Below are 25,591 nucleotides of genomic sequence, written 5' to 3'. Positions count from 1 at the left end.
TACTGTAAAGTTACTGAATGGGAAACTATAGGCTTAGGATTGGAAACTATGAGCTTAGGAGAGTCTATACTTTCTGGTATCTCACTGTATCGCCAGTATCCAGCACAGTTAGATCTACAAGAAAACCACCACCTAGTACCTTCTTTTTTCATATCACCTGTTCTCTCCGCTCGGTGCAGCACTTAGAACAGAAATGTGCAATGAGCCATTCAGCGTCAAGTAGCAAAATTAAAAATCAAAACAAAGAAATTAATTTAAGAAAAATGAAATTGAACAGTACATCTTATGTTAACACAATAGTCAAAATAGTAGCACTTCATCGTGTAATCAATATTTTGACACACTTTGTTTCATACTGTCTTCCAAATCTGGATGTATTTTTGCACTCACCTCAAACTAGCCACATTTCAAAGGCTTAAAAGTTACTTGTGCCTTGTGGTGACTACCGCTCTATGGGGCAATGAAGGTCTGGGATGCCTTCTCCCTCCTCTGGGCTGGAACTCACCCCCAGCACCATCTTAAGAACTGGCTCGGACACCAGGACTCCAAGATGGCATCAGTTGTACCAGCGAAGGAAAAGAAACTCATGGATGTCAAACTCAGGGAGCTGCCAAGCTGGATACTGATGCGGGATTTTACCCCTAAAGGCATTGCTGGAGCATTTCAGAGAGGTTACTATCGGTATTACAACAAGTACATCAATGTGAAGAAAGGGGGGTGTTGCTGGGGTTTCTATGGTGCTGGCCACTTACGTGCTGTTCAGCTACCGCCTTTCTTACAAGGAACTCAAATACAAGCGACGACGCAAATACCACTGCAGAGGGCCAGCCTGGAGGGCATACACTGAACCAGACCTTCATCTCCTTGGCTTAACACCCCTCCAAAGGAACTTGTTGAGTCCTTTCATATCCCAGTCAAGAATTCACATGCAAAAAAAGATGACTGGTATGTGTAAAAAAAAAAAAGAAAACAGAAAGAATTGGCTCTATCTTCTTTCCTAAGGCTCCCTAATCAATCCTCTAGCCACGTCCAGGGAGTCGGTTACTTTTGTCTTGGAACACACGACAAAATCTTAAATAAACTGTCAAATAAATGAGCAAGAGGATTCTTTATAAAGATAAAATTGGTTATTTTTGCATTTTAAAAATAATCCAACACACAGCAAGCAACATCCAGGAGAACCCATGTCAGGTGACAAAGCTATGTCTGTGCTTTACTTGCTCACTCATTCCAAAGAACATAATGATAAGGATCTCGGGGGCAAAACTTAGTCTGCCATGAAAGAGCGCGCCATCTAGGGAACCAGCAGTTAGCGTAATGACTATGTCGCTGGACTCCCACGTAGTCGACCGCGGTTCGTGTCCCGGACCCGGTGGCTTAAAACTCACGCCGGGCACATGTGCGTGCGTGCCCAAGATCCTGAGAGGAGAATGGAGGAGGAGGGATTGCGGCGTGGCCATCCCCCCTGGGGGGTGATTTCTCGCTTTCTGTCTCTAATGTCTCTCTCTCTCTGTCTGGCGAGCGCACGCGCCCTATAGTGAAAATCTCTCCAAAAAATAAAAATATAAAAAAATTTAAAAAAAAAAGAAAAAAAAAAAAAAAGAGCGCGCCATCTAGAAACAAATAAGGAAGATGAAGCACAAAGGATGATGTAGACGAGAACTCCTCTCTAGGGAATCTACACAGACATAAAATGATTCACAAGTCGTAAGTGAGTGGGTCACAATCCAGGGGTAAGCTCAATGCCCCAGTGCAAGGATGGCAGTTTGGATACTTCATGGCTTTCTACCTGCAAGCTCTGAGCAATGCACTGACTAAAGGACCTTGGAAGCAATGAGATCTCCATTTGTCAAGAGAAAGGAGAAGTAGCCACATGAGCAAATGTGTAACACGTATTTGCCACAACTGCAGAGCTTCTCTCCACCTGTTAGTCTCACGGCAAATCAGGAGACCTCACCTAACATCTTTGCTACCCATATTAATGTGCTCCATCACTTTCCTTTAAAGCAGATTTCTGAACTGGCTGTGAATTAATTTTAATGAATATGTTTTTCTTCACTGCGTACCAAACCACCTTTAAATGCTACTTTACTCTTAACATACTTCAAATGAAACATAAGCTCGTTAAAAGCACAAATGTTAAAAAACAAAAATCAGTTCAAAAGTTAAAAAAAAAAAAAAATCGGTTCAACCTTATCATAGCTCTCTCTCTTGTTCCTATGGTCATTCTGTCCTCATTCTAGAAAATAATCAGCAGTGCCTGATGGCAGCCCAATGGTAAAATGAGATGCTCTGAGAGACTGTCCACATGGGAAGGTCCTGGATTCACCTCTGGAAACCTCCCTGAATGCTGCAGGCCCACGTGTGCCCATGATGTGAGGCTGGCTGAAGCTGGGGGCTGATCATAGCATGAAGATCTTATTGGGGCGTATTATCTTTCTCTCTCATTAGGTAAGAAGTAAGTAAACCAACATTAAAAACAAAAAGCCTTTAGAATAAATCAGCAACTTCGACTGAATCCGGCATCATTTTAATCCAGGATCACAGTAATTTAGAGCCTCAACTTTGTAGCAAACTCTCTGGGTCTGAATCCTGCTCTACTGCTGACTAGCTGTGTATGCCTAGATGAGCTGTTTTACCTTTGTGAGTGTGACAGAGCAACCAGTCTCACTGGTTAACATCATTTCCTCATGCAAACATGGGGGAAAGCGAAAGTAAAACAAACAGACCAACCCCCCCCAATTTACCTTTAATAAGCTTTTGTAAAAAGAACTTGTAGAAATGTATATTCTCACATTTAAAACAAGAAAGTCCACCTTGGAAAGCTAATTAATACACAAATACAAAAAAAAAGTTCTTTATATTAACTGAGAAAGTTTCACTATCATATTTACCGTTCCTTTTGACTAGAGTCTAAGGACTTAGAGAACCAAAACATGTATTTTAAATAGAAGCCTAATGGTATGCTTTTATGGCCTTCTATTCTAGTCAATTAATGTACTATTATAATCTGACTTGACAGCTAAATTGATGAAACCAGCATCTAGGTTCTGCCTCAACATATTTCCTCAACTTGTCTGGTATTTAAAGAAGAAATAATTAATTCAATGTCAACATTATAGTATTTGGTGTTTCTTACAAAATAAACAGTAATAATGATTATCTTTAAAATAAAGCAATGTACGTGCAGGTTATGCTATATTAATTATTATAAGCCTTAAGCCTTCAGGCTGACTCCATTTTTGGTGAAAACAATGTCCATGCTGCAACTAAAATAGGCATCCAAAACGCAAGTCTTACCTCTTACTGTCAAGCACCTGTGAGAGAAATGGCCAACCAGAGGATTCTAGAGCTTTCTTAGCATGTCCGAGTGATCGTTTTCCAAGTTCCTCCTGTAAGACCAACCCTGGAAAAATTGGTTGGCTGTTGCACAGACGTTCTCACTTCATGAATTTTATATCCTTTAGTTTCCAGTGAATTAACCTGTGTCTAATGTTTAATTCTGCCTAAACCTTCCCAAACTTTTACGTTCTCAAAAAGTAGTAAGGTCCTATGAACATATTTCTCCAGGTTTTACAACTCTGAAGAGATCTCCTTGAATTTCATCTTTTCTTTACCCTATCTCTTCTCCAGATTATAACTTGCTCCAAAAAACAAACCCCCTCAGCCTGACAAGATCAGACCCGATTATAATATTTGTGGTTAATTATTGTGGTTGGAATTCTCAAGTGTAGCAGGATTTGCAAGCTAGTCATCTGGCTTGTTTAGACACTGCCCTGACATCAAAACTTGTGTCTTTTCACTCTAAGAATTCTGGGGTGCCTCCTCGTCCCCATTCTCCAAAAGTAAAGGCATTTTTAGAACACACAGTATAGTAATCCCTTCAAAAAATACCTCACCATTGAAAAGGGCCAGTATTTGATGAACCAGGAGAAAAGCAACACTATCAGGAGCCTTAATCACTCTCGTGTTGTAAATAAATATATTTCTGTTATGATACAAGAAAATCAGAACCAGCACAGATGTAGGCTGTTTACAGCTACCATCCAAACCTGTTCACGAGAAAAAGTCATTCATTCACAAAGTCCTTAGGAAAGGACTCTCTGAAAAGCCAGGTAAGTTTCATACAAAATTCTCTCAGCCATACGAAGTTCCTTAAGATACAGGATAATTACATTTACTGAGGCTGGGTTCCGATGCTAGTTATAAAATGTTTTGTTGAATTAAGTAGCTTATTTGCCTTTGTTTTCCATTAATGTTTCAGAGTGTCTTGTAGCAATAGCAGGTGCTCAGTTAAAAACTCCTCAATTATTACAAAAGCCTCAGACCATTGGAAGAATTTAGATAGGACAACAACAACAACAACAAAAGCGATTATCAACAAAAACAAGGAAAGCCCATGACAATCTGACTTTAAAATTTTTATTATTCAAAATATTTAGTATGTGATAATAATGTTTTTCGGGGCCGAAACTGGTGTAGTCTGTCTTAGACTACTTTGGAGCATGTAAAGGAGTCTTAAAGTCTAATGATTTATAAAACTTATAGCCTATTGATTTATAAAAATTGTCCCAAGATTTGGTTTGTAGATATTGTAAGGAAGATCTTCCGCACTTAGCATAATTAAGAAGTATTTTTGAGTTCTTTTTCATCATCTTTTCTTAGAAAAGATAGCAAGAATTCTTTGTTAAATTGTCTATAAACCGTATGAACTGCCTGACAAGATTTCTTACCTCCTCTGATATTAATTTCACAGAGGAACTCCATACAATATAATTTAGTTTAAAAATTGTATGTGATTTGGAAGCATTCACCCCAACTAGGACATATCTGCTCCAGAAGCTCAACTGAACACCACTAGCAAATTCACTCTTCAGTTACACATGAGGAAACGGTTACCCATGTTCAGATGGAGCTTACGGGTATCTTTCACCAAGCTCAGATTTTTAAGCACTGCACCTTCCAAGGTGAAGAGGAAGGTACACAGTGCTCAGAGAATTAACAGCATTAGCATAAGCAGAAGTGGGCAAGTGCAGCCTGAAGATGAACTGCATGCTATTTAGCGCTCTGCGTAAGGATCGGCCAGAGAAAGTTAGGTTCTATACATCACCAAAAAATGATCCAACTGAGGCCATGCCAGAAAAAAGAGCAAGCTTTTTTTGTAATCACCTAATCAAAACGAAAACATTCCAAATTTACTGTGAAGCTCCCGTTTAAGCTTAGAATTCAAAAAGGATAATGAAAAAGAATAAGCCCAGAGATAGAAAGCTTTTATTTTTTCTCTAATAACTAAGATTTGCATTTTCAAGATTAAGATTCTTCTCTTGAATTTTAGAGAATGCTTATCAAGATAGTTCCTAAAAACCAACCTGAGATTGTATTTGGCCACATAAAGAAATTGCAAGTAATCTTTAAACACTAAATAAACACAAAAGACAGACCATGGAATCAATTTGGGTCACACTGTATCTACTTGTTCCTGAGAATATTATCACTGCCTGGCTGTCAGGATCAGTCCTCCCTTCGCAAGCACGCACATCCAATCCACGGGCACACAGAATTCCGAGAACATTACCAAATATTAAGTCAGAGCACTTCTGAACACACCTTGTGATTGTCCACAGCCTCTGCAGTTCTAGCCAGAGCACAGCAGCTTCTCCTCTTCACCAGGGATGTAAATGCAAATACCATATATCACTCTTCAAAAGAAAGCGGCCCCCCCACAATTAGCAAAACGTTTATTGCCTCAGAGATCAATCTCCTCTATTAACCCAAGCGAACGTGCTGTCGATGTAAACCCAAGCACACGCTGAGCGCCCTGCCGCTTATCTCCTCTATCACTCCTTTCTAACCACAGCTGACAAACTAGGCACACAAATCCTTTTTCAGCTGCTGATCACACAGATCCCCCTTTGACAATCCAGCATGGTGGAACACTCGAAAATTCTTCCTGCTTCTATTCCACTGCTTGCTCTAAAAACCGGTTTTCTTTTCATTGAGATAATAGCCTTTTCTGCAGTCACATGACTCAGAAGCTACATTAGCAGAGCTTTATGATAATAGACTGAGTAAGCCTCTACCCCCTCCTGCTATTACAGGGATGTCTTTTTCTTGTCTTCTCTCTCTCTCTCACATGCACACAGCCTCAATCTCACTTTCACACACGCACTCATGTATGCATATCTAAAATGATTTACTCAACTTAGAATGCTCAAAATAAATAAAAAGAAATACTCTAAAATGAAAATACAATTTCTAGATTGGCTGCTAAAAATAACTACTCAAAACAAACGTTCTGATGCACGGCCTTCCTTTCACTAGGGTGCAGCACGCTGGCCCTGAGCTTCCCTGTGAATGCAAATACAAAGTGGGGCAGTTAGAAGGAAATAGCTAATCTCTTGTCCTCTCTTGAGCTTTGCCCCCAGTGACATAAACGAAACATATCCTGCATAATGAACACTTTGGAGACACTACAACTATCTATATACTAGGAATTAATTCCTTCTATCAGTAAAACACATGTAAGCACACTTTTTAACACTAAAACATACTCTTGGCATTCTTAAGACTAGATGCTTTTTAAATAACTCATAAATTGTTCTAAGTAGAAAAATACTCCTGGGACCAAGGCAATCATAAATAATAATAGCCAAAAGTTGCTTTGAATTGGGTCAACTTGATCTATTTATGATACACATCAACTTTCAAAGCAAGCATTGGAAAACACCAGCAAAGGGCTTGACACGCCATGGTTTTAAATGTCTCAAGTAACAGGTAGAAGCACTAGACAAAGAGCAGATTGCAGGACGTGCCTTGTTCATCTTCAGTTATGGCTCATTTCAAGGTAAACATGGTTTTTAATCCGGCAAACACACAGTTTGGAGAAATTTAAAGTAAGAGTGCTGGAAAGTCAGACGTGGGGAAAGAGAAGGGGTCAGGAGCTGCCCCAGAAGAAAACCAGGCTGACACACAACACGGCACGGCAAGAACGCTGGCACGCGAGACTTCAGAAGGAACCAAATGTTCCTCTGAGGTCCACAGATGCAACTACACGCGACACTGCTTGGCTGTAACCGGTTTCCCCATCTTGAAAACAGAAAATCCAGGAGATACTGTTCAAATTTCGTACTTTCATCGTGGTGAAATACATGTAAGATAAAACTTGTCATCTTAACTATTCTTAACTGCACGGTCCATTCCAGGAGTGTGAACATTTTCACGCTGTTGTGCAGTGGATCTCCCGAAGTTTTTTATCTTGCAAAACGTAAACTCGATACCCACTAAACAACCTCCTCTTCCCTCCTCCCCCAGCCCCTGGCAATCCCCATTCATCTTCTGTTTCTATGAATGTGACTACTTTACAGAGACCTCATGTAAATGGACTCATCATCCAGTATTTGTCCTTTTGTGTGGAGATCTTCTTAAAAAAATTATTTTAACACGAGATCGGAGTTTTATCTCACAACATCATTATAAATAAACTGCATTATTCATAAGGAAATCAAGCCAAAGTTATAGTTTTAATACAAAACAAGAATTATGCAATGAAACAGAAGAGATCATCATTATATAAAAGTTATCTATACAAAAACAAACTTCTCAGTTCGAAGGATTTGATGATTTTAATTCTAAAAACTTCAATTTATTGCATTAACCACTTAAATATAAATAATTTGGGCAGGATGGATTAGGTGTTTACTAGTTCCCTTTAAGTCACTAAGTGAACCACAGCACTCTGGAAGACACCCGAACGACTAACAGAGCCTGAAACGACGAGCCTGAGAGGGAGTGCCAATAAGGACCTGCGCCGAGAAACTCAACCGAAACTGTTTCAGAAGCGAAGGAAATAAACATAAAAATTTTAAATGCCAGCACATGACAACATAGCAATATAATAATTTTTTAAAGTAAAATTTGAAACTTTCAAAATAACTAAATATTGTTAAAGATCCTTTAACAGTTTTGATTTTAGGCACAGCCTCAGTGTTGCTGGAAGTCACACAGTTGTAGACAGATTCGGATCCTCAATGGGGTGGTCTAAAATACGACAGGTGCGGGCTTTCGAGATCCTGAGGGCTGGGAAGTCGGAAGAAGGAGACTGTGGCATGGGGAGACCCTGCAGAGGGCACCTCCCCTCCTTTCTCTCCCTGTCCTGCACATACACTCACTTTCTATCATAGAAAATGAAAATATAATAAAACGTAGTTATGTTATTAATCTGCCGGGACATCATGTGAAATTAATGCAATGACCAGTGGATATGAAAAGAAAACTTTCTAAGGAAAACCTGTAGAGGGCAGTTTGTGAAATCTGATCACCCATATGTGTCCTTTTTCTGTTTATGAGGTCATGAAACCCTTGGTGATGTTGTAGATCATGTCCACAGAGGAAGGGTGAGGTCACAAGCATTCCGCACGAACAATGGGTGTCCTTTACTAACTACCATGCCCTGTCACGAAGGAGTTCTCCGCCAGATCACCGGCAGCAGCAAAATCTGTGCCTTCCCTGGGAACAGCAGTTAGTGTAATGGCTATGTCGCTGGACTACCATGTAGTCGACCGAGGTTTGAGTCCCGGACCCGGTGGCTTAAAACTCACGCCGGGCATGTGTGCGTGCATGCTCAGGATCCCGAGAGGAAAATGGAGGAGAAGGGATTGCAGCGTTGGCCATCCCCCCTGGGGGGTGATTTCTCGCTTTCTGTCTCTATGTCTCTCTCTGTCTGGTGAGCGCACGCGCCCTATAACAAAAAAATAAATAAATAAATCTGTGCCTTCCCCAATCAGATCAATCACACTTAGAAAATGTCTCCTGCCAAACACATCTGAGTAAAGTGTCTTGATCCAGAGTCTGTGCTTACACTTGTAGCTGCATCGCTGTTAGGGAATCTGTCCCTCTGTCGTGTTCTCTGCTGGCATGCACGAAACAGGAAGACTAAGTCTCCTCTGAGTGCAGAAGGTGGCGGTGGCAGATTTTATCATGAGCAGTTTTGAACTTTTTCTCCACCAAGGGAGTAGTGTTTATAAGGGGGTTAAACTAGACCATTTATAAAGTTGCTCCTAGCTTTAACATTTTCTGATGGTGATTATATACAACTGTGGTTCATTTCTCAACCCAGAAGTCTGGTGAGAGGTCAAACAAGGATTCAACAGACGACTGTTTTCATTTTAAGCTGGGGTACAATCTACATTTGGCACAATATACAGATCTTAAGAAAAAAGTTCAAGAGCTGAGACAAACAAAAATACCTACATAATCCACCCGCCTGTCAAGATGGAGAACACTTTCATCACTGAGGAGTTCTGTCTCTGGCTAGATCTGGGGCACAGTCCCCTCATCTCTGCCAACAACCACTATATTCTAATTTTCTATGACCACAGATTAGTCTTACTTTTTCTAGAACTTTAAATCATCCAGTAAGTATCCCTTTGTCGGCCTTCTTTCAGCATAAGGCTTTGAGACTGGTCCACGTTATTGTGTTTAATTATCTGTTTCTTTCTACCATTAAGGTATGCCATCATACTGCAGCTGATCCATTCTCCTGTTGATGGACACTCAACTTATTTCCAATAGGGAGCGTGTGGTAAATAGAACTCTTTAAGGCAGTTCGGCAAGGTTCTCCACCCCCAGCATACACACCGTGCACAAGCCCTAGGACGCCCATGCCAGATTTCTGCCCTGATGATTACTTTGCAGTATAAGCTTTAAGATAGGGAGATTATCAGGAAGGTCTGATTTAACCAGTGTTCTCTCCTGGTTACTAGAGGGGTAAATTTCCTCAGCATGAGAGCACAAACTTCAAGGGCAGAGATCAGACCTTTACTCTCTGCATCCTCAGCAGCATCTGTCTTAGTGCTGCTTCTATATATCATATGGTCAAAATTCATGTACTGACATTTCTTTCTTAAAAGGGTGATTGAAGAGGCCACTTAATACCGAGGAAAGAGCACGACCTTTGTTTGGACTTTAGTTTGACTCCAGACTAGATATGTAACATCTGACAACTTACTTCACCTTGTTGTGTCTTAGGCTCATCATCCTGTAAAGGTGTGTATGTGTGTGTGTGTGTGTGGGGAGCACTCAGTGGGGAGATGCCTATACCACATTGTTGATGTGAAGATTCTGTGAACTGCATATAAAGCAACCAGCCCACTGCCTGGCATAGTAAGACATCAAATGATGAGAGCTGCTGTAAGCTTTAAGTCATTTTGCCACAGGGCGCATGTGCTCGCCAGAAAGACTGAGACAGAGAGACAGAAAGCGAGAAATCACCCCCCAGAGGGGATGGCCATGCAGCAATCTCTTCTCCTCCATTCTCCTCTCTGGATCTTGGGCACGCACGCACACGCGTCCGGCATGAGTTTAAGCCACCAAGTCCGGGACTTGAACCATGGTCAACTACATGGGAGTCAAGCAGCATATGAACTTGGGGCCCCAAAAAGGTTTTTTTTTTTTTTTTTTTTTTTAGGAAGAGAAAGAAATAGTATCTGAAAGGGAAGAATGGGAGCGAATACATAAAACACGGAGAGCTGGGTTAGGGTAAGTGAGACCATCTTCATTCTAATTTCCAAATTTTAATAATGTTGTTTTCACCATTTAAAAGTATAGCAAAATATCAATAACTTCTCAAGCTGGATGGAGGGTATGTGGGAGTTTATTATACTAAGTTTCTTTTTTTTTTTTTTTGAGAGAGGTTTTTCACTATAGGGCGCGTGCGCTCGCCAGACAGACAGAGAGAGACATAGAGACAGAAAGCGAGAAATCACCCCCCAGGGGGGATGGTCACGCCGCAATCTCTTCTCCTCCATTCTCCTCTCGGGATCTTGGGCACGCACGCACATGTGCCCGGCGTGAGTTTTAAGCCACCGGGTCCGGGACACGAACCACGGTCGACTACGTGAGAGTCCAGCGACACAGCCATTACGCTAACTGCTGGTTCCCTATACTAAGTTTCTATAAACAAACATACACATATAGAATCTATCTTACAAAAAGGTGGCAAATCTGTAATCTGCCAAGATTTCTTTCTATACTTTGACAAGTTTGTTCATATGACTAAAAAATGAAATAAACCTCAAAGATGCTTGTCAAATTAAGTGCAAAGTATAGACAAGCTTTTAGTCATTTACAATATTAATGCATAAACCTATTAGCATGCTGATCCTATATTATGACCAAATATCGAATATTTAAAACTTGATACAATTTCATGGAGGGCTTGCCCTGTATCACAATGGCTCAGTACTGCACTAAGGAAGCCAGATCCCACATGGCTGACTAAAGTTTGGGTTCTAGCACTGGCGGCTTGAAAGAACACGCCAGCATATGCCAGTTTCTGAATGGATGGATAACTGGAGAAAAACAAATTGTGGCCCCATTGTGGGGGAGGCGTTTTCTCATTCTTACACACATGTGCCTTTCTGGCACAAAAAAAAAAAAAAAAAAAAAAAAAAAATCACAGAATGGTTGATTGTTTATTAAATAGATTTTGTAATGCAATGAAGATTAAAGTTCATAAATAGTTAACATCACATAAAAAGTAATAGCAGCCATTTGAGTTTGCTGTTTCCACTAAGGTCTAGGCAGAATTCTGCCACTTGGGCCTCTGACCTCCTTCCTTGAGAGGTGAGCCAGGGATACAGGATAGACCTATCAGTGAATATCCTGCTTGTTAACATCATCCAAACATTAACTAGTGATTTCACTCTTGGATATGTCGGAAAATGAGCCTCAGAGAAGGCCCAACTGTGCTAAGCTAGCTGTGAGTGCGATTTCATTGGGTTATTTCCAATAACAGGCTTAGGCAAACAGCTGAGCATAAATGTCTGAGATACTACTGTGGCAGATTATACCCACACAAAGGAGAGCTGAGGAAAGGACTATAGAGTGCAATCACTTCTAAATACCAGTCTGCCAAGTTACCACTTCAGAAAATGAAATAATGTCCAAATAGCAGACTACATTTCCATCTCAGCATCTGTACTTCATCCAAGGACTTCACGGGCTTCAAACTACTGAGTTAAATTCTTCCCAGTTAGTGCATATGTAAACTGCTCTAAAGTCAGTCACCTTTAAAGGGCGCCTTCATTCTCTCTGAAGACCCTGGAATACCAGGAGGTTAAAACTTCATATGGGGGCCAGCAAGTGGTGTAGTGGTTAAGGCACTGGACTCCCACATGGCTGATCACAGTTAGAGCCCGGGACCTGGAGACCTGAAACTCATGCTAGGTACATGTGCCTTCATGTCCAAAGTCCCAGCAGGAGAATGGAAGAGACAGGATTGCAGCATGGCCATCCCCCCTGGGAGGTGATTTCTTGCTTCTTCTTCTCTCTCTCTGGCATGTGCATGCACTCTATAGCAAAAACCTGTCTTACTTTTTTTTTTTTTAAAGTTTAATTCTTTCTTGAGAGACAGACAAAGTACAGAGAAAAACAAGATTCCTTAGGGTCTCATGCTAGGACCCTGGCCAACCCCCTCTGCCAGCCAGGATCATAGGCACACTGGCAGCATATATAGGTCAACCAGGGACCTGAACCCATAATCTTCCATATGGATTTGGCTTCTCTTCAGCAGCATGTTATGCTATATCACAAAACCAGCCCTAAAACTGAATTTTAAGAAAAGCTTTGTCTACTTCTTTCTTCCATTAGTGGAGGAGAGAGATAGACAAGACCTTCAACAGGTCTCAATGCTGCAATCCATGCCAAACCAGTCTCAGATCATGGGGGCCATGTGTGTGCCTTATGCACCCAAGGAGGTCTCTAAATAAGAACCCAGAACCTTTCCAGACTAACCTTTCTGGGTTAGTCTCCTAGAGCATCACACTTTAAACTGTGTCACCATCTAGCCCCATGTAACTGAAATTTATAGTGACCTATTAGCCAGAATTTTTAAGAATTCTAGCAGCCAATCAGGATTTATTCCTTACATATCTTGGGCTTCCAAAAATGCCAAGGGCTCAGAGAAATGATTATATACCACAAGGCTTTGGTTCACTGATTGATCCAGCCCTCTGAGATTGGAATTATTCCCTAATAAGTCTCTGAAGATCTGAAGACCAAGTAGAATAGTAAAATCTTGGGGCTACCAAAAAAAAAAAAAAAAAAAAAAAAGCTAGGGTCATTCAGTTCTATGACTTTTACAGTATGCCATTTTGAATTCCCAGCTTGGATAACCCCAATGGCTCCAAGTAAACTTAGAAGAACCAGGCTTTAGAAGCAATTCCAAATTAAGGAGAAATCTTCCAAGAGTACAGAAATGCAGAGACTTGATAGGGTTGAGATTTCAAGGATAAAACAGAAGAGCTATCTATAATACATTATCTGACCCTGATGGCTAGTGGCCTTCTCATAACCTTCTGGCTATCCTTAACTCTCCTAGGTTAACCAGATTGACTCTTCTGACCAGTTATGCTATGGCTCTCCCATGTCTTAACTATTCCCAAAGAAAGACTAAAGAAACTAGCATTTTCACCATCAAAGACTGAAGAACTTGGCTCACTATTTTTATCACATGTAAAGGAATACTGCAGTCATCAATACTAGTCTTGCACGTCCTTTATTGCTGTTTCATGAAAAACTACCTAAAAGTTTTTATTTATTCACAAATTTGCCCATACAAATTGAATCATCAAAGTTAGACAAAAAGCTAGTCTTTCTGGAGTTACTATATTGAGGCAAATCATTAATTATTCATCTATTCCAAATTTCCACAGGCACAAGAGGCACTTGTGACAAAAGGTGTGAGGAACATGTGTTTTCTCTTTATCTACAAGACTGTATCCTTCACAGCATATCCCTGCTTCTTAGCACTGAGTCAACTCTGACTCAACTCCTAGTGCCACTTGTTAAATGCTTTTGAATAGGGTTGATATACTTCAACTTCTCTTAATTTTCTTCTACTCACTCTATTCTCTCCTTCCTCTCAATCAAAACATGGTTAAGATTTTTTATCCTGAGGGCCAGCAGGTGGCATGGTATTTGGGGCGCTGGACTACCACATGTCTGACCGTGGTTCAAGTCCCAGATGTAGTGGTTTGCTTTCTCACTTTCTCTTTCTCTGCCTTGTCAAATTAAAAAATAATAATAAAAATAAAAACAAATATTTGAAATATCATTTATCTTGTTTAAGAAGAAGGTAGTAATAATTTCTATCACAGTAACAAGTACGTTGCTACGCTTTGAGTGTCCTCCCAAAATTTATGCATTGAAATTTCGTTTGTGATGGGATTAACAAGGTGGAAACTTAACCCATCCATGGTGATGAAAGATGAGGTGTCTGAAACATTAGGATTAAAGTCACTTGGTCAGGACTCGCATGACTGGAGCCTGGTGAATTTATAAGGGACTAAGACTGAGATAGACGTGCTCACTTCTGCCCTCAGCCATGTCACTCACCAGCAAGGAGATCTTTGCCAGCAGCAGACCTTGGATCTTTGACCTCCAAATCATGAGATGAGAAAAAATTGCATTCTTCTCAGATTATACACACAAACATATTTTTAAATTAAGAACAGGATGGGATAGAACATATGGGCAAATACAGCAAATACTTATCATTAGTAGAAAAAAAGAAATCTTTCAAGTCTATAAGGTACAGTATTAGTTTATAATAATGAGAAAAAATTTTAAGAGAGACTTTTTGCTATAGGGCCTGTATGCTTAGTCGCAACTTCTCCATCTGAGAAGCTGTGTCCACCCAATCCTTGCTTTTCTATATGTGTATGTCTTTGTGTGTTTTGTTATTGCATCTATTTCTAATCCACAGTCTTCCCCACTCAGAAAAACGTGTTCATGCTGAGCTGGTCCCGACATGCCAGAGAGACAGAGAGAAAAAAAGCAAGAATCACTGTTCAGTGGGGGATGGCCACACCACAATCCCTTCTTCTCCATTTTCCTCTCAGAAATTTGGGCACACATACACACACACACACATACACATGCACCTGGTGAGCGTTTTAAGTCACCAGGCCCGGGACTCGAACTGCAGTAGCCATGTGGGAATCCAACACCATAACATGTGAGAGACCAGCTACCATCTGCAGATCCCAAGAAAAATATTTTTGAAACCTAGCCTGTTGTCACTCTATTTTTTCCTATTCAGCTCTAAATTAATTAACTTTATTCAATAAACATTTATTCAGTACCAATGGTATATAAGGCACTAAGACACCAGAACAGAAATTTCTGCCTTCCACGGAGACTCATAATGAAGGAGAAGGCAAATGGAAAACCAGGCAAAATTTATGAAAGAAGATCATAAATGCCATAGTTTAAATGTATCGGAAATGATACTGGAGTTAGAAGCCAACAGTTAGGAAGCGGTAGTGAATTATCAGTGAAAAATGATAAAACTATATACCTAACCTTGAAAAGTCAAACACAGCCCAGAAACTAACCTTGCATAAATGGTCAAATGGTTTTTGACAAGAGTGCTAAGATCATTCAATGGAGAAAGGACAGTCTTTTCAACAACTAATACCGGGAAAGCTGGACATTCATTACACAAACAAACAAACAAATAAAGTGAATCTTTACCTTACATATATAAAAATTAACACAAACGAAACTAAGAGCTAACAAGAAAACAGAATGTTTATCATATTAGATTTGGTAACTGTTTCTAAAATATGATACCAAAAGCACAGGCAGCAAAAGAAAGTCGGACTCCATCAAACTGGAAAACTTTGGGGCCGACTAGTGGTGCAGTGGTTAAGGCACTGGACCCCCCATGGCCAACTGTGGTTTGCGTCTGGGACCTGGCAGCCTGAAACTCATGAAAGGCCTATGTATGCGCACATGTGTGTGTGTACCCAAAACCCAAAGTGGAGAATGGAGAAGGGATTGCAGTGTGGCCATCCCTTCAGGGAGTGATTTCTCAATTTCTCTCTCTCCGGGGCGAGTACACATGCCCTATAGCAAAAATCTCTCCCCAACCCAAAATATTTTTTTTTTTACTTTTGTGCACCAGAGGAAATTACCAAGTGAAAAGGTAACTCATGAAATGAGGGAAAATATTTGAAAATTGTGTGTTCAATACGGAGTTGATTTCCAGAATAGATTAAATAGAACTCCTACAACAAAGAAACTTCATTTAAAAATGTTCAAGGGACTTGAATAGACATTTTTCCAAAAATGAAACCAAATTCACTAGAAAATATGGAAGTACAAATCAAAACACTAATAAGTTATCACCTCATAGCCAAAAAACTAGAAAATAACAAAGGTTGGTGGAAATGTAGAGAAATTGGAACCTTGTGAATTGTTAGTAGCACGTAAAACGGTGTGACACTGTGGCAACTGGTATGACAATTTCTCAATAAACTGATCCAATGATTTTACATCTGTGTTTGTACCCAGAAGAATTGTTAGTGGGGTCTTACAAAGATCTAAGTACACACATGTACCTTCACGGCAGCATTATTCGTAACAACCCCAAAGTACAAGCAGCTCAACTATTGATAAATGGATAAACAAAATGTGGTATATACATACAATGGAATAGAATTCAGCAGTAAGAGGAAATGAAATTTTGACATATTATACATCTTCTTGAATGAAGCTAGAAGACACTATGTCAAGGGAAATAAGCCAGACACGAAAAGACAGTTGTATGACTCCTCTTACCATGAGGTACCTAGAATAGTCAAATTCATTAGAAATGGAAATTTGAATGAAGGTTGCCAGGGACTGGGTCAAGGAGGAGGAATGGGGAGTTGGTGTTTAATGGGTAGAGTTGCAATTAGAGAAGATGAGAAAGTTCTAGAGATAGATATGGTGACAGTTACATAATAATGTGAAGAGACTTGGGAACCAGCAGTTAGCATAATGGCTATGTCGCTGGACTCCGATGTAGTCGACCATGGTTCGCGTCCCAGACCTGGTGGCTTAAAACTCACGCCGGGCGCGTGTGCGTGCGTGCCCAAGATCCCGAGAGGAGAATGGAGGAGAAGGGATTGTGGCGTGACCATCCCCCCTGGGGGGTGATTTCTCGCGTTGTCTCTATGTCTCTCTCTATCTGGCGAGCGCACGCGCCCTATAGTGAAAACCTCTCAAAAAAAAAAAAATGTGAACAGACTTAAAACCAGAGACCCACTAAATTTTTTGTCCTGTGTATTTTATCATGATTTTCTAAAAATCTAATATATACATTGCATAGTTAGAAAATACCAAAAAAGGTTCTTATTCAAAGCTTTTCTTATATTTCCAACATTTGCATTACTGCCTCAGTGAAAGAGTATCCTTTGCCAGCTGACAAAATAGGGAAGACATGAATGTGAGGCTGACCTAGCTGAAACCCCTGATCACTAGGGTTGATCTGGTTGATCTGGCTGGCTAGACAGGTGCCCCCCACCCCCTCCCCCCCGCTCACACTCTCCGTTTGTGTGCTCTCTGAAGCTGTGCACTTGGCAGAAGAGGACTACCTCCCCAGATTGAGAACGTTCTTCAGTCAAGGTACATGAGTATTGTAGGTTGGAGGTTCCCAAGTTAGAACCTCCCAACAAACTCTCAAAATGGGCTTAAACTAACATTGGTTTCCAAAAAGAAAACAAAGCAAAATACAAGAAATGCCTTTAGAGCTCAGCAGCTAGACTGAGGATCACCTCTGACCCAGGAGCAGAGAAGTCAAAGAGGCTCACACACAATAAGATGTCCTCTCTGTTCAATCACAAAGATGGCCTCCAAGTCTGTTACAGTCACCCGCACGAGCCTACTAAGGTTCCAGGTGACACATGTTAATTTATAAGTAGTTCTAGGAATGGAAATATCCTAGAACTTCAGAAGAGTTTCTGACAAACTTTCGAAACAGAACAATATGTCCACTATAAAAGAAAAACTTATAAAAAGCATAGAGAATAATTTGTTTATTTCAGAAATGAGACAATTAAGAATAATCTAGGTAAGGGGAACAGTGGTTGGTATAATGGCTATGTCGCTGGACTCCCATGTAGTTAACTGCAGTTCAAGTCCTGGACATGGCGTGCAAGATCCTGAGAGGAGAATGGAGGAGAAGAGACTGCAGCATGGCCCCCCTCCCCGGGGGGGTGGTTTCTCGCTTTCTGTCTCTGTCTCTTACTTTCTGGAGAGCGCATGTGCAATATACCAAAAACCTCTTTAAAAAAAAAATCAAGGTAAGTATACTTCTCCCCGAGACAGAGAGACTCTCTTAAGCCCTGTTATGGAATCCAAGCTCAGGAAACACGCAGCTCATGTGTTGCAGTTCCTGCCTGCCCTGGCACAGCCAACATTGCCAATTAATGACTTCTGAGCCTGTATGTGGCCTCTCGATTCTCTTCAACACCGCACTCCAGGCAGTCACTATAATCACTAGGAACTGGCACCAGAGCTGAAGCCTGCTGCCACCCCAGCACCAGGGCGCGAGTGAGAGATTTAGGTGGCCGTGACTCCCACTGAGCAAAACCCAGCAGAACCTCTGCAAATGGAAAGAAGATGTCACAACACACAACAGATTTGACAACAGAAACCTGCTACCTCAGTGGAGGCCAAATCTACCGACTTGACGGCAACTTTTTTCTCTGAGGCTGTTTTACACATGAGTAAAGTTTCAGCCCTGTCCTGCCCATGTGGCTGCTTCCCCCCAGGTTTCTGCTCAGACTACATTCCCACCTTTCCTAGAGACCAGCCAGAAGAATGGGGGGCAGGAAAATGGAGGCAGCATTGCAAGTGACAAAACAAATGTTCAGAGGCAAGCTCTAAGCCACTTGCCATCATGAGTGAGTGGATCTTGAGCAGAACGGGGACCCAAGTGAACCTTTCTCATTTCTGTACCCAGACCTGGTGGCTTAAAACTCACACCGGGCGCGTGTGCGTGTGTGCCCAAGATCACGAGAGGAGAATGGAGGAGATGGGATTGAGGCATGGCCATCCCCTGGGGGCGGGGGATGATTTCTCACTTTCTGTCTCTCTGTCTCTCTCTGTCTGTCTGGAGAGCGCACGCGCCCTATAGCGAAAATCTCTCCAAAAAAAAAAAAAAAGAATCTTTGTCCTCCTTACCTAACAATTTAGAGGGGGGTGGGAGGTGGGAACAAGCAAGATAAGTAAAGTAAAGGATGAACCAGCAGATGGCACGGAAGTTAAGGCGTGGGACCCCACATGGTCAACTGTGCAGTTGAGTCTCAGACCCAGTGGCTTAAAAACACACTGGGGGCATGTGTATATGTGCAAAAATCCCAAGAGGAGACTGGCTGAGAAGGGACTGCGGCATGGCCATCCCTCCTGGGGATGATCCTCACTTTCTGTTTCCGTCTCTCTCTAGTGAGTCCACTATAGGAAAACTAAGGGGAAAAAAGGTAAAAGACATAGCATGTGTGACAGTGACAAGCAGAAAAGACAGCAGGCGTGGACATGTCAGGCAGGGCAGCCAGGGGTCCTCTTGCTCTTTTCCAGACATTTAGCCAAGTGGTATGCTTCCGGTCACGGCCAAAACTGCCCCCGTTACCTTTCCAAGTATGCTACAGAGTCACGGGTACACCACCGAACCACAATCCCCCCTTGCCTGGTATATTCTGGCCGCTACCAGAACACTTTTCTCAGCACTGTGCTTTGGCTTCAATACCACTGCATTATCTTCCTTCTCTTCTACCTCCCCGACCTGTGGTGGGTCTACTTCGCCCTGCCACCATGCCTCTCTCCTCCATACCCTTGCCCCTCAAATAAAAAAATTTAAAAAAAGAACCAGGCATTTCTTGAATGACATCTTGTTTTTTCTTCTTGCCCCTCAAATAAAAAAAATTAAGAAAAGAACCAGGCATTTCTTGAATGACATCTTGTTTTTTCTTCTCACTATCAAGTCACTCGAGAGGACCTGCTAGTGCAATCTGAATGCCCATTATGTAAATGAGACCCAATTTCCCCTCTTAGCTTTCAGATAGCACCTCAGCTCATGTCCAACTTCCAGCCTCTCACAGACATCTCTCCTGGATGTGTACAAAGTCCAACTCTACACCTTTCTCAGGACCATGAGCTCCTCCTCTTGTACCTCCTACTTCACAATTCATCAGTCACCAGCAAATTTTCTTTTACTCCCTTTCTCTCCCAAGCTTCAAACCCAGTTAATTTCCACGATCTTGAGATTTCCACGTTTGCAGTTTCTTTGATCAAATCAACTTTCCAATCCCTCTGCAATTATCAGCACTTCTTTCTCTTCAGTAAATCCCCACAGCCCAGCACCAATAACTTCTCCGAGTGTTAGGCCTCCCCTTTACTCAATTCGTCCCCAAGCCAGCACCACATATCGTTGCCAGCGCTCCTTCACAATTACCATGGGGATGGGACTGATCAGAGGACTGATTTGAGGAGTAAATCTGATTAATCATCTATCATAGTTCTTAACACATAGGAAGGACTCAACACATGACATTTCTTTCCTTTTCTCTTATTCTTACTCTCAGAAATGAAATACGCACCTGGCATTCAGGGGCTTTGAAACCTACTAAGTGTTCCAGCTTTGTTCCCCAAATACTCGCTTGGCTGTTTGGTCAGGGCCCTGGCCAGGCTGGAGTATGCACTGTTCTTCTTGGACTTGGCCTGGTACTTTCAGGCAGACTTTTCATTGCTCCAACTTCCCATCCCTTCCATTTCTCTCCTCCTACCCTCTATTTAATCTTACTCATCCTCTTAAAGTTCATTATCAACAGCTAACCCCTCGGGAAGACCTCTCTAAGTCCTCCGAACAGTGGGATTTCTCCGCCTTTCTCAAGGCCCAGACTTCTCTGACGGCACGTCCTGGCCACTCTATAACGATGTGCTTGGCAATGGAACCAGGAAGTAAGGACACAAAAGGGACAGCCGACTCCCCCTGGTTATAGTACGGCTGTCACCGTCTCCAGGTACTGTCTCAGCCCGTGTGCTATGAACATGACGGGACCAGGCATGGCACAGTCGGCTCTCTGACGCCTGGGCCTGAGGGTGTCTTGCCTCCGGACTCCACAGCATGGCGGGACTTAGGATGATGCCCCAGTACAGGCTAGAAACGTAAATGTAATGGCAGTCATAGCAATCTTGCTCTATTTCAACAATATCTTATTTCCGAGAATTTTTCAAAGGCTCCATTTTAACGGTTTGGAAAATACTTGAAATTATTATTATTTATAAAATTTGAGATAAAGAAACATTTGGTAGCAACTACGTGCATTAAATGTTACTACAATTTGAATATATGAAACTAGGAATAGAATTTAGATTCTTTGACTTTGATCCCTAAACTTCACAGTCTAAAAATACAGATCAAAGCAATGATTAAATAAAAGTAAGAAGCACTAGGTAAAACCTTTAATCTTTATACTAACTTTAATTACAAACTTCTATGTTTGTTACTAAGGGATTAAATCTCCCATACATTAAAAAACTAAATAAATAAAGCTTGTAACTGGGAATACCAATGCCACATGTAAATAGAAATGAAAATGACTGGGTTAAAAAAGAAACCCGCTGCACCAGGTCCCTGATTTGGTGTTAAACACAAGGCTTATTAGTCAGCGGAATGAGTCAAATTTAAAGTGTGAAGAAAATCTGACAAAAGACTACTCCTCTAACTCATCCTTTTCTTTAACACCTCTCCCCCAAAAAAAGGTTAGAGCTATGCCCTCCTTAAGACATTTATCTTATACAAATCAGAGGAAGGTCAGTAATTCAGTAGCTTACACACGGTCGACACTTGAATGTGTGTACAGACAGTGGGAATTTCTTAACATCTACTAGAAATCTATTCCTTCTTGGACCTGATACTTCTAAATGAGTTTTAAATCTAAATCAACAGAACACGGCTTAATTAAAATGAAGGCCTATCTATAATCGGTGCAGAGCGAGGTGCAAACTTAAGTGTCTGTTCTAAGCACTGCAATAAATTAATCAACAGCTCGCTGTTCCATGTCCGGTGTCAGCATCAGACACAGGCGGACAGCTAACTGAAAGGCTGTGGCTTCGTCCACTAAGACCCACTCCCCTGCTTTTAAGGTATTAAAGGCTGCCCACTTGTCTTCCTTAAAAATATAAGCATAACATTTATTTTGATAGGAAATCTATTCTTTAAAAAACAGCCCTGTCGGAACAACAGTTAGGTAATGGCTATGTAGCTGGACTCCCACGTAGTTGACTAAGGTTTGAGTCCTGGACCCGGTGGCTTAAACTCACACCAGGCGCGTGTGCGTGCGTGCCCAAGATCCCGAGAGGAGAATGGAGGAGAAGGGATTGCGGCGTGGCTATCCCCCCTGGGGGGTGATTTCTCACTTTCTATCTCTCTGTCTGTCTGGCAAGCACACGCACCCTATAGCAAAAACCTCTCAAAAACAAAACAAAACAAAACAAAAAAAACCAGCCCTGTAAATCAAGTTTCCAGCTCAAAAATAATGAACAACCGGAAATATTTAAAAAGAGCTTACTAAGAAAAGGGCAGATTCACTGTAATGACTGAAAAGCGAACCAGTGAACAAGTCAGACGTTTCACTGGGAAATGCCATACCACCTGGGTCCCTAAGACAGGCGGTGAGAAAGATGAAACAGCATGTTACATAAAAGGTGCATCCTGAAAGTGAACCTTGTCCTTGTTTACAGACAATAAGCTTTTACAGAAAAAAATGAAGCCATGACAAAAGCATATAGATGCCCCAGGGGAGAGAATAGGGTCAGGACGTGACAAATAGTGCCTGTGATGGCAAACCCTCTGGCAGAGAAGCCCGAGTCTTCACTCAGGCAAAACATGTATAATAAAAGTTAAATTTTAGAAACTGCAGAACTATAGCTGATAAGAAATAATTATGGTAAAAGAAATTAGCAAGCACTTCATACTTTTAATACCTTCTAACCATCAAAGCATCAAATGAAAGTCATTTTAAAACAGCTAATATTTATTGAGTGAGTGCTTAGTAAGTGCTGAGCCCAGGGTTCACTTTATACATACTTCATTTAATAACAATCCTCTGAAGCAGACATTTATATGAACCTCTATTTTATAGTAAGTGTCAGAGCTGGGATTCAAACTGTGTCTGATGCAGGTCTCTAATCACTACGATATGTTCTGCACTAACTTTCATGTATCTTTACTGATTGAATACACACACAGGATGACGAGTATGTCCTAGTCTCTGGCCCTACAGGAGTAACCACATGTATTTTAAAGCCTATACATGTTAAAGGACATTTACACAGAGGAGAGAGTACTAGCAAAGTAGTGATTATTGGTTCCTGACATGGGAAAGAAAACCAGGTTACTGCTGTTGCCGTTCCTTGAACCCCGGCCTGAGCGGAAACACAGCTAGGGCTGCTGGAGATGGTTACCACAGCCGGGCTAGCACGGCTGGGCGCCGCACTGCCAGGCACAGTGTGGGCTCTCCGTAGCTGAGCGTGCAGCACTGAAATAGATCGCACCAGCTTAGGGAGGAAGAGGGGACGAGGCACCAGTGGACGTCAGTGCTAGCAGGCTAAAAGCAGGTAGTGGTAAGTGTGGAAAGGAGGCCTGAGAAGGCTGCTGTGATTTCAGCCTTGGTCTCTAGGAGAGTGAAGCGGTGAGCGAGCAGAACCCTCTGTGCATGCGATCCGATCCTTCTCTCTGCCTCTCATGATCTGTAGCACTGTTTCAGGCAGGCCTGTCATTTCAGCTGCTGGTTTAAGCATTTTCCTTTTGTTCTGATAATCGAGCGTCCGGTTCTTACTGTTGAATTAGGGCTACCAACTACACAAGTCCACCAAGGATTAGCTAAAGGTTAGCCCCTCCCTCCCTTTTCTTTTAAAAAGTTTCTTACTAGCTCTTCCATAAGCAAGGAATGAGAGTAGGAATAAGCGAGAGACAGACAGTGACCCCGACAGGATCTTGACTCCATGATCCCCTTCCAGTCTCACCCAACCTGAGATCATGGGCACCAGTGTGCTCAGTATACTCAAGGATGATGCCTGAAACAAAGCTGGGACGTTCCAGTCATGGGGGTCAGCCTCATGGGGCATCACGTTAACACTGTGCCACTGTCCATCCTCCAGACTTGTCCCGTGCCTTTATGAGAGAGAGAGAGAGAGAGAGAGGTGGTGAAAGAGAGAAGCAGAGGGAGTATTTTTGATCGGGTCTCAGCACGTCACAATCCTGCTACCAAGCCTCCAATAAGCTAGGGTGACAGGTGTACACACTTGCCTAACTGTACCCGGCATGTTCAGGTGGGCACAAGAACCAAACTTGGGCCTCCTGTGCAGCAGAGGTGCTGAGGTGGGAAGAACAGATAACGACGTGGCAAGCTGTGTGAAAATACTGCACTCTCCCTCTCCCATGCTTGCTCTCGCTCGCGCAAAAAAGGGTGTGTGTGAAAACCTGTAACATGAAGGGGCACGTAGATGCCTTTACAGAGTCAAATTGAACAACTTTCCAACTATCGAAATATATTTATGTCTACATTTTTAAATGATACAGGGCGTAGTATACATTCCTTCATCTCAAAATACCTATCTTACTAAAATGTATGCACAGTTTTTCACGTATCTAAAACTATCTTCCAATCGAGTCACATTTATATTGGAGAAACACAATCCCATGAAAAAGAAAACTCACACTGACAAGCTCAGCTAATAATTTAGAGGAGTGATCTGACCAGTGCCCAAGACGTATATGGTATTCCAGCAGGGGCCAGTCAGCCATCGGCTGAGCTCCTCGGCCCTACGTCCATCACTGCTAAAAACCAGAGGCGATAACTAATGAGCAGCATATGGCCAGAGCATTACAGGTGCCTCATCAGCCTCTTCATCTGGACAACTTAAACTCATGCTGTTGAACAATACCGCCACCAACTAGGGTACTCCCCTGTCCCTAAAGGGACCCCATTATTTATTAAGAATTCTGAAGGATTACATAACCAGAATGTGGAAGTTTTGTTTTAATATTCCTCACAAGAAAATGAAAAGCACTTCTTTGGTGTGTAATACACATCAGAAGTGAATGATTTAACATAGCTTCCACACCTGCCAAGGGAGGGGGGTGTGCTTAGTTACAACTAAACATTCAGACTCTCAAAGCCACCATGGGCAACTCCTAGCTCCAAACTCCCAGGGACCACGGCCTGCCGGCAGGGAAGCAACCAGGCACTGCTTGGCTGAGGAAGCTCTTCCACCAGACCATGCGTCGATGCAAGCAGAACTCATTAGAGCTCAGGTGCAGGAAGGCAAGGTCCACACTGGGCGGGTGCAGGCGCTGTGCGCTTCGTCTTCTGTTCCATGAAGGCCGGTATCTCTTTTAGTAAGTCCATAAGTACATTTCCGAGGTCTCCACAGAGGAAATGCTCACATGGAAGCGTTGCTGCACTCAGGAAGGCCCAAAGCTAAGGTGCCCTCAACAGGTATTTATTTATTTACCTTCTGGGTACTCTCCTCGCCAGCTGCAGCTTACTAGTTGGGGCCATTTTTACCACTTAGGGCTGCCTAGAATCATAGTGATATACAGTCTTCTTTTTGTTTCTAAAGACAACAATACCATTCTTTTCTTTAATTTTGTTTATTTATTGTTATTCTTCAATTTGACAGAGAGAGAGAGAGAGAGAGAGAGAGAGAGAGAGAGAGAGAGAGGGAGAAAGAGAAAGAAAGACAACAGGCACAGAATTTG

General features: G+C 41.9%; 1 protein-coding gene and 1 pseudogene across 5 annotated transcripts in view; one reads left to right on the top strand and one right to left on the bottom strand.

Moving 5' to 3' along the window:
* NCOA2 (nuclear receptor coactivator 2) overlaps window positions 1-25,591 on the bottom strand; it is a 214,212-nt gene that overhangs the window by 153,087 nt on the left and 35,534 nt on the right. Inside the window, exon 2 of one of the 5 annotated variants that reach the window (XM_006165993.3) lies at window positions 3,301-3,406. The exons of the other annotated variants lie outside the window; for them this stretch is intronic. The gene's annotated coding sequence lies outside the window, so the exon portion shown is untranslated. The remainder of the gene's footprint in view (window positions 1-3,300; window positions 3,407-25,591) is intronic. 5 annotated transcript variants of the gene reach the window in all.
* LOC106733578 (ATP synthase subunit f, mitochondrial-like) lies at window positions 551-823 on the top strand (annotated as a pseudogene).

This window comes from Tupaia chinensis, unplaced genomic scaffold (assembly GCF_000334495.1).
Source record: "Tupaia chinensis unplaced genomic scaffold, TupChi_1.0 Scaffold144138_1, whole genome shotgun sequence".
Taxonomy (NCBI): domain Eukaryota; kingdom Metazoa; phylum Chordata; class Mammalia; order Scandentia; family Tupaiidae; genus Tupaia; species Tupaia belangeri.
Note: the sequence above shows the minus strand (reverse complement) of the source record. Positions and strands in the feature narration are given on the sequence as shown.